This window comes from Amphiura filiformis, chromosome 7 (assembly GCF_039555335.1).
Source record: "Amphiura filiformis chromosome 7, Afil_fr2py, whole genome shotgun sequence".
NCBI classification, from domain to species: domain Eukaryota; kingdom Metazoa; phylum Echinodermata; class Ophiuroidea; order Amphilepidida; family Amphiuridae; genus Amphiura; species Amphiura filiformis.
This window is the reverse complement of record NC_092634.1, coordinates 9,488,936-9,499,827: the sequence shown is the minus strand read 5'-3', so window position 1 is coordinate 9,499,827 and position 10,892 is coordinate 9,488,936. Positions and strand designations below refer to the sequence as shown.

The 10,892-nt window shown below is 34.1% G+C and overlaps 1 long non-coding RNA gene across 1 annotated transcript; it reads right to left on the bottom strand.

The window, feature by feature from the left end:
* Positions 1-3,897: 3,897 nt before the first annotated feature.
* On the bottom strand, positions 3,898-9,915 carry LOC140156716 (uncharacterized). The gene is made up of 4 exons (XR_011859581.1): positions 9,718-9,915; positions 5,692-5,857; positions 5,116-5,222; positions 3,898-4,248 (listed from the first exon to the last, which is right to left on the bottom strand). It is a non-coding gene; the product is annotated as an uncharacterized lncRNA (long non-coding RNA).
* Positions 9,916-10,892: the final 977 nt, after the last annotated feature.

Here is a 10,892-nt window from a genome sequence, read left to right as displayed (position 1 = left end):
CCAATATCAATTCAGGGTGTCCTATTATAACCGATCATAATATGTGACGTGTCATGTCAAAAGGAGACACTTTTGGGCAGGTTATCAATTTTGAGGTTTTTACCAATCTTAAATATAGAGATATTTTGCTCCACAACGCCGTTTTCCCCAATGAAATCGGACATTCCTAAGCGAAGATATTGAGTTCGTAAGTTATAGTATTATAAAATTGGAAATTGAGATATTGGCCTTTAAGAATATTATTGACAATGTTGAGAGTAGGAATTACCTTGAAAAATGTCTCAAAAAATACAAGATACCAGTTATATTCCGGTCTGAAACTATCAGACAATATTTTAACATCAATAACATCACAAATTCACAACAAACCCAAATTGTGAAAAATTCACCCGGGCAGATTTTTGGCTATTTCTCCATTTATGATCCTGCCCAAAAGTATCTCCTTTTGACATGACACGTCACATCCCAGCTAACCAAAAAACGTTTTCTGAACGTTGTGAGAACGTACCGTTGACGTTTTCTAGACGTTCTGATAAAACGTTTTTAAAACGTAATTTTGTGGAGGGTTTTGACGTTTTAAAAACGTTATTAAAAGACGTTCTAAAAACGTTTTCGCAACGTAAAAGACGTTTTAAGACCTATCTTTCCGTTACCCAAGACGTATCCAGGACCTACAGAAAACGTATTGGACGTTCTAGCACGCAACTAACGTACTAAGAACGTTGCAGAAACGTCCAAAACGTCCTGAAAACGTAATAGCAACGTAAAAAACGTATTGGAGGATGCATTACTCACCACCAGAAAACGTATGTTACGTTTCTACTACGTTTTTAGAACGTTTTCTTGACGTTTTAGTGACGTTTAGAAAACGTGCTATGTTTTATTAGTTTAAGACAATGAAAATAAAGCGAAAATGTAATTTAATAAAAGTCCAAAACAAATATCAAATATTATTAAATTAGGCCAATACAAAATTCATGAAACAAGTTAGTTTGGCAAATTAGTGATACTTACGACTTACGACACATAATAAATCACACCAGACAATTAATGTTGATTTGATGTGTGATTCATTAAACTTTATTCCTGTGTATGAATACTATTCTTCATTCATTTTCGTTGAAAATACTGCTGAAACATAAATTAATTTTATACAAACATGCTATGCAAAATCACCCCATGGAACATGTGGAACTTGTGTTACCATGTATCGAGTCAACTATTGTCATGACCATTGATGACTGAGAGTTGATGATGACTAGACTTGAAAGTGCTCGTAACTTTTGCCAACACTTTGCTAAAATTAAGTCATAATTATTGTTCATGGTTTACTTTAATTTTGTAGAATTTTGCCATAGGCCTACTATGTTCGTAATGTCTAGCCCCGCTCAAATTTAATTAGCATTTATGCAAAGTAACGTGGTCCGGTTTGACACTTTGACAAGAACGTATTTGCGCGATGTTGACAAGTCGCAACTCACAACGAATATATGGCGACGGAATTAACAACACGTATTTTGATTGACCAAGTTTTAAGGCAGAATTCTGTAAAATAAAAGTACCATGAACATTTATGCATTTATTTTAGGCATAATATTGACAAATGTACAGTTCATGAGCCTTTTCACGGCTCATTACCTAAATTGATTAAATGTAGGCCTATAAAGATGATAAGTCTGCATTTCCCTTATGGAACTAGCCCCGTTCTCAAACCGCGACGCCTCTCGAACAGCGAGCGGAGCGAGCAGCGAGCGCAGTGGAAAATCATCATACAGGTATCAGAGTACAGAGTGCTAGGAACTACCGGTACCCAAAGCATTAACGAGCAAATTAGTCCTATAAACGAAACTACTTTCGTTTTCGGCCATCATCTCCCTCCCTGCCAGAAACGTAAATCCACAAATGTTGAAAATTATCTTCTTAAAAGAAATATTTTTACAAACGTCATTGAGATTTGAAACCCACTCCCAAAAACCTCGATCTTTTTGGTTGTTCCTTTAAGGGATGGGGTATGAACGTTTGGACAAAATTTATTGTGGGACATGAGAGCACATCAGACATATCGAATGGCATTCTGAATACGAAGAATGTCCTTCTGTTCTCAAATAATTTTGATTTTTTTTTAATTCGCAATGTAATACACATTTTATGTGAAATGATTAAAATTGATATTTTGAAATTAACAGTACTTGCAGTTAACTTTATAAATTTGATGTTTTATACTTAAAGTGTATTTATTTAGGATAAAAAGCCGACGATCAATTTAGAAAATTTTGACCTTTCGTATCATGGATTTTTTCTCCCAAACACCCAAAAAAATAGGTCTTTTGGGGAAAAATTCCATATCTTCAATATGGAAAGTCAAAATATTCAATTGATCGTCGGGTTTTCTGCCAGCTACATACACTTTAAGAATATATCATTAGATTTATAACATTTACTTCGAGGACTGTTAATATCAAAAATGTGAACAATATCAAATTTTAATAATTTGTCATAAAATTTGTATTATACCGTTAATTTAAAAAAAAGATAATTATTTGATATCAGAAAGACATTCTTCGTATTCAGAATGCAATTCGATATGTCTGATGTGCTCTCATGTCCCACAAAAAATACTGTCGAAACGCTCAAAACGCTCATTCCAGATCCCTTAATGTCATTAAACACGTCAAATAATTTGAATACGCATAGTCTAGTCTCAAAGATAAAATAAGTTCAATTGAAGTGTTGTGTGAAAACTCCTCAAATTGAATTATTACCTCTTTACTAGTGTCCCCAAATACAACGTAAAAACCACTAATTTACATTGTTTACACAACATACAGATAATATCATCACTTCCGTTGCTGATGGGCAGAGCGATTAACTGTAAACCGTTGACAAGAGCGTACTTGCGCGATTGACAAGGCGCAACTTGCGAGTATGGCGACAGAAATAACAACACGTACGGCGTGTAAAGCACACATAGTAGGCCTACGCTTCGGATCGGAGGCGCATTGTGAACATCGCGGAAGTATGCTCTCGTTTTACAGCAAATTAAAATCACGGTATAGTTACTATAATCGATAAGTCGCTATAATCTGAGGCAGAATTTAAAAGTCCGAGTACATTTTCGGTCTGGTTGGCAGGATGTCAGACGCAAATTAGTCTTTTTAATTCGGGCTCAGATTATAGCATGCCCTCGAGCGTCAAGTCGCAAGCCATACATGGCCTTTAATGCAACTTTGACCAAAGGGCCGTTCATATTACGCCGCAATTGCGGTGCGGTGCGGTGCCGCACTGCAGAATACTTCAATAAATGAAGTTCAATACATTTTAACTTGGAAATGCGACGAGTAGCGAAAAAAAAAAAAAAAAAACAATCGATTTATCGGTACCGCATCGCACTGCATTGCGGCGTAGTTTGAACGGACCTCGACGCTGCAACAATAAAAGCTTTTTGAGTATGACGGGCACAAATGGAGATGGTGTACTTTTATTTGGGTAATCTTGTGTATGCTTTCTTTCAGCATACAAAAGATTACCCAAATTAAAGTACTCCCTCTTTTGTGCCCGCCATACTTCAAAAAGGCTTAATATAAATCAGCGATTGTGGAAACGCACTCAGCGAATACTAGTGGGTGATTATACACTGGTGAAGTGACGTAGTTAGTCGGATTAACTACCATAGCAATAGATGAATAAAATTTTGACTGTATCCCCCGTATGCCTACAACGTCCATGCGGTACCGATGCATTGAACCATATATTATGTCAAAGAAATGCTAATCACTTGCACCTGTAAGATTAGCCTGTTTGAAAAGAGCGGTATTGTATTCAATCTATTATATGATTGAAGACAGGTGATGAGTGCAACCTGCTGTAGTGCAGAGAGATCTATTAAAAAATTGTATTCATCTATTGCTATGGTAGTTAATCCGATTAGGACGTCACTTCGCCAGAAACAAAAACATCTTAACATGCTTATGAGAAATGTTTTAAAATAAAAGTCTGATATATAATCACAGCTATTTTAAACTTAAACCTTATATTTATCGAATATATATACTTCAATAGACAGTGAGCACCTTGTCCGACAATGTTGTAAAACTAGCATGTTTACCAGTACAGTGCCTGTGGTCTTCAGTTTCAATGTGTCCCCTAGTCTTGTTCTTCCTCTTCCTGTTGGGAGCCACGTTCATTTTCGCCGCGCTCATCATCCTCCAATTCCCCTACAGGTACCGCTGCATCCACATTCCCAGCTTTCTATAGATAATAAAATGGAAAACAATCTATTTATAAGCATGATCATCATTTTGGGAAACATCATTTTTTAAATTGAACTGAAACCCGATTCCCCTTAAATCTATCAGCTCACTAAAATAGCAGCCATGACAAAATATATATAAATAGGCATAAGAAATTCTATGAATAAAAAAATACTATCAGGTTATGGTCACCCTTAGATATCCAGACAACTTATTTATATTATCAGTATCATTAATTCTGAGTAATTTTCAAGGTCTGTATAAACCATAACGAAATCATAATGCGCGCGGTGGGTGTGTGTGGGGAGGGGCATGGTGCCCCTACTGAACCTAAGAGAAGTGAAAATAAACAAAAATGCTCCATAGAGAAAGAAACATCACGTAGGTGTGTGAAATGTAAGGACAAAAAAGTATGTCTCAGATACATTTGGTAAAATAGCTTTGTGCTATGCTTTATTATTTTTTTAAACATTATTTTAAAAGAAAATGAGCTGTGCGATATGCGATATTTTTTCATTTTACATTCAACGAACAATATTTATGCACTTTTGATATTCAGATACAGAAACATAGTAATACACTGCAAAAACAGTGTCTAGAGATTGAACACTTTTTTTGTCCTCAATTTGTAAATACGTTTAAAACCTAAACACCAATGTCAAATTTCAAAACATCATATGTTTAATATCTAAACACATTAAGACATATTAATTCCTAAACATGTTTAGCATTTAAACGTGTTTACAAATAGAGGACAAGGTGGTGTCTAGAATGAGTGCTTATATTATAATCCCTAGACATTGGTTTAGGCCTACATGAATTAAATAAATGAATTTGGCATTTCAGCAATGATATTTGAACTTACTTTATACTTTTTTCCACCTGGAAGATTTGGTGTTCTTTTCAGATAATCTCCAAGTCCCTTCTCTATCTCAACCTCCTTAGCTTGAGGATGATTCTTCATGCAAGCTTCTATAGAAAGGTGGAAATGATATGAGTTCAGTATTAAATTAAACTCCTTTATCAAAATAAACGGTCTGTATCTCAATATTAGGATTTTCCAAAAGCCTACATGTCGACGTGTTACCATACGTGCGGTCTGTGGTCTTAGGGGAAATTTTTTTTATTTGATAAGTTTATGAATAAAGTATACACATATAATCTAAAATAACAAAAAAAAAACCAAGTTGGAAACGTATGTCCGATTTAGGGGTCCGATTTAAATATCCATATTTTAATTTTATAGTCACAGAATATGAGTATATTACACCCACTATGATTGGTTCAGACAGCATGACAAATTATATGCATTCTGTTTAGGCTTAGCCGATCTTAGCTCTATGGAAGCTTATGGATCTGTTTTCTCACCCAAAAGGAAAGGCCTGCGTGATTTGACATATTATGTTAATCATAGATTGTATCTTGGGCCTATGAAACTTACTGACGATAACTTTGTAGAAACTTGAAAGGGCTATCTTTAATGCTCAGCTTGCCTTTTCTCCCTATACACTGTAGGAGGACCACAAATTGTTCGTTCCCAGCTTCCTCATCATCCTCCTGATGGTTTCGTTGAGATCATGTCCTCCAACAAGACTAAGGTGTCGTATCTGGAATAAAGACATATGAATCAAAGCTAAATATTTTAATGCATTATCGCATGGAATTTGGAAGTCAATATCGTTTATGATGTTGCCGTTGTTGATGGTTCAGTATCTTGTGATACTTTGACCCACAACTGAATAAAGTTATTGTGATTTTCATCGCAAGTGCAAAATGTCAAACATAGGCCTATTTTGAATTATGGCCTATTTATAAATGATCATGATTATTAGTACTTCAATTGTGTAAATCAACCACAATTTCATATTGTGTACTTTTGAACACACGAAAATTGCATCTTAATTCATAATTTTGTTTTTAAAGCTAGTATAGGGTGGAGGCAAGGGAACATTTTGCACAGGTTATGATTGTTTGGTATAAAATGACAGTTCCTGAGAAATATTAAAATATTTAAAGAACCTCTCGTGTCTATTCGATATTCCTATATTAAAATACATGTATATAGAAATATTTTTGGCTGAGTGGAGTTTTAATATAAAACCACATGCGGCCCTCATGTGCATGTTTTGCAAAAAGCAAAACTTATAGTTAAGGGCTGGGGTATGAACGTTTGGACAGTATTTATTGTGGGACATTAGAGCACATCAGACATATCGAATTGCATTCTGAATACGAAGAATGTCCTTCTGATATCAAATAATTTTGATTTTTGAAATTCGCAATGTAATACATATTTTATGGCAAATCATTAAAAATTGATATTTTTGATATTTAACAGTACTTGAAGTAAACTTTACAAATCTGATGATTTATACTTAAAGTGTATGTAGGTGGGATGAAAAGCCGACGATCAATTGAAAATTTTGACCTTTCGTATTGAAGATATGGATTTTTTTCCCAAAACACCAAAAAAAAAGTCTTTTGGGGAAAAAAATCCATATCTTCAATATGAAAGGTCAAAATTTCAATTGACCGTCGGCTTTTCCTCCTGCTACATACACTTTAAGAATATGTCATTAGATTTATATAATTTACTTCGAGGATTGTTATATATCAAAAATTTGAATTTATATCAATTTTTATAATTTGTCATAAAATTTTTATTATATTGTGATTTTCAAAAATGTAAAATATTTGATATCAGAAAGACATGCTTCGTATTCAGAATGCAATTCGATAGGTCTGAGGTGCTCTCATGTCCTCAAAAAATACTGTCGAAACGCAATAAACGCTCATTTTAGATCCCTTAAGAGTGCACCAAAATATTGACATAGTTTTTTTGTATTTCAATCAGGTACAATAAAAAGCTATCTTGTCATGTTTCTTTACAAAGTTCTAATTGATAACTAACTAAACAGCAGATTGCGTAACTATATCACTCTTTAAACAAATGATAAACTTCAATGTTGCAAAATATGGAATATGGATATTTTTCGACAATGTTCTTAGCACATCGAAAAATGTTTCAACAGAACGAAGGACAATATCTTGAACTTCTGAACCAGCAGTTGCCAGACCTTAAGGCCTATATGATTTTATGACATGTTACATGTACAAAATAAGTAATTGTCTTGCTTTTAAAACTTTATACGAAGGAGAACAACTAAGATTACAAGAGATGGTAATCTAATACTAATGGATATGCGTTTTCCCAGTCGCCACCCAAACAGGGTGGTGGGTTATGTATTTTTAAATTGTGATCTGTTTAATTGATAAAATGTCATAGTTTGTTTTGGTGTCATTTGAAAGCTAAAACACCACTAACATTAGTAACCCAGCAAACACAAAACGTTTTCGACATCATTCGCAAAAGGTTATAAAAGGTTGTCGGAAAACGTTTAAATGTCGGGTTATATAAAGGGTACATTAATGGTGTAAAACGTTTTCTTAACATTAAATAACATTTGTTGGTAATTTACTGCACAGCAAACACAAATGTTTTACAAAAAAACATTTAAATGTCGGGTTATATAAAGGGTATAAAAACGTTTTAATAACATTCCAAAAACATTTTTGAAAACTTGATACAAAACATTCGAAACAGAATGTTATTTTGAGGTTGAAAAAATGTTTTTGGAATGTTATTACAATAACGTTTTAAAAATGTTTTCACGACCTTTATATAACCCGACATTTAAAGAACATTTTAAGAACATTTCTGTGTTTGCGGGGTGCAAATATTTTAACATAATGTTATTTAAGTGTTGACAAAATATTTGGCCAAAAATGTTTGCAAAAATAGTTTACAATGACATTTCGAAAACATTTTAAAAATATTGTTGTAGTGTGTTTTCATACAAAACGTTTTAAAACGATTTCATGACCTTTATATAACCCGACATTTTAATGTTATTAAAACATTTTACCGGAACCAAAACCCAAAATATAACTTATTTAAAACGTTTTAAAAACGTTTTTGTGTTTGCTGGGAACAACCCTGTAAATATGAACAATGTAGCTTTTCAACTACTGGAGATGTGTGGTTGATCGAAAGTTGTGAGGGAAGGATGGGGAAGAGGAGCACACAAAGTCTATGGGAACAGGGCGTTTCGCATGTGTAACTTGAATAAATTAATGACTACAGGGGCTACATGAACTTGATTTTGGTCTTAATTTACAGCTAAAAAATTCTACTTGTTGTTTTTAATCATTTTGAACTCTTATGCATGCATACCTAGGGCTAAAGAATCGTACTGGTCATCGATCTCTTTGATTTTTTTAATTCAGTGCTTTCAGGCAACACAAACCTAATTAATTACACTAAAAATAAAAACAAATGTGTTCCACTTCCAAGCAATCAATATACATCATTATTCATTTGCAATCATTTCATAAATATTCCAACATTCCATTGTTTAGGGCAAAAATTAGCGTACTTGAACTTCTCTGGGTAATATATGATTTATAGGTCATACCATCTGTTGTTTTTAACCATGGACTTGGAGTTTGTGACTAACCCAGAACATAGGTCAAGACTGAGGTGGTACAGGTGAAGTTCTGGGTGCACAAAATACACCTCTGGGTGCAATAACCGGCAACATGATAATCATTTCAATGGATTCCAGTAAACCCTTCTGCCTGACTTTAAAGTAATTATTCAAATTATGAGGTTTTGGGCGCTAAATACTCCTATTAATCACATATTGCTTACATATTGGGTAACCACGGCCACTCTTTTTGCACTTGTAATTAATAATGTTACTTCTCACGTGTTCTGTTTTTATACTTGATGACTTCTCTTACTACTTTCAGGAATTTGCCTGTGTAAATATACATGATATAGATGAGAATAATAATATAGCCTATACTTGTAATTAAATCAGGTACTAAGTTGTCCGACGATCTGATGATCGAGTGTCATGAGTGTCATGCTAATCTAATACTCATCTAACACATTATGTCAGATAGACTTATGAAATAGGTATAACAATTTGACAAACAAGACAAAACTCAAGTCAATAAACCACCTTGAATTTCAATCAAATAATTAATTGTAGGCACGGCCTTTCGATTCTGACAACATCGCCGATCTTTTTCAATTTTGAGATTGCAATTTTATAAAGCTTTCAATCACGACGAATAGGCCAGCTATACGAATGCATCACGAACATACAAGTATTTTATTTAGTAGTACCAATACGGAATTAAACCATGAATATCATCAAACCTTACAACATACTTTTAAGTCAAGAATGGTAAATAATTAGAAAAACAATATCCTATTAAAACATCTTAAGTCCTCAGCTTTTAAAGACTTTCCTCGAATTCAAATTACATCAACCGTCATTATATTGTGGATGCCATATGTTACTCATTGTACTTAAAACTTCACTGATTAAATTGACTAAAAACATACACGCTTTAACATGTTTAATGCAAATATAGTAATAATAAAATACAATCTTACCTTTGTTTGGTAGAACTGAAAGAAACAGGTGCAAATAGTTCCTTTTGATGAGCAACTTGATGTATATTCCTTAGAACAGCATGCCAGCATAAACGATCGTGTGAAACGTATAATTTTTCACATTCCAGGTTTGAATTTTGGGTTGCCAGACGATTCACAAAACCATAAAACTTTTATATAGGTCACACTTAAAGATGTCAAGCAAGTCAAACACCGGGTCATACATCACAATCTCTAAGACACAGTTCCTCACTAACCAGCAGCTTATGCTAGGCTTAGGCTGACTTTAAAATGTTGGTTGCAAAAGCTTAACTCTACAAATTGAGATCAACGTCCGAGAAGTGATGTTGTCGAATGCATATAATTGAACCGTGCTGTGATGAAGAGATTGTTATAATAAAAAGGACTGCGTGAAACACTTGCCAAATTAGGTACATGTTTCCTGATTGATGCACATATAATAAAGAATTAAACAGTTAAACTTGTATTCATCAACAATATACAGACATCATTGACTTCACAATTGCTGGGATTTATATGCGCGCACAGCAGGCGAACATTAAGTTTCATATTTTGAAGTGAAAGTTGATACACATTTGGGTTCATTTCCCACGAAGCGCGCAAAAATATGCAATTTTACACTATTTTATACCAAATCAAGGCGTTTAATGCTATCTATAAACAACAAGGAATTTTTCTTTCACTTTTTTCTTCTTTGAGATGTCGGGGGGGGGAGGGGTTGTCATAAGAATTCAAGGAATTATTTAATCCCTGTTGATTTAATATTTAGTCGGCTTTGTCATGTGTATCTTGTCTTTTTTTTTTTTTTTTTCAATCCTTCGATTCCGTCCTTTTCCTCAGTCATCTGACATGATAGCTCCTCTTTTTCCTTTCTGTTAATTGCTGACGTACCAGATATCAGGGTATGACATAGACAAATTGCTTTTTACCGGTCAAGTTTACGGGGAGATGCGCGTATTATTCACACAAATCTTGTTATACTATTTTAGCCCCCAATCACGGTGAATTGTATGTGAATATGAAGGTGAATTTGAATTCGATGAAGTACGCGGAGCGCGAGAAAATTTCAATTCTAAACTAGACCAGGGAAGTGTTTGCCGAAAACGGGGTGGGGGTGACATTTGATATCCCAAAGTGTATGCGGACGTGTCCCC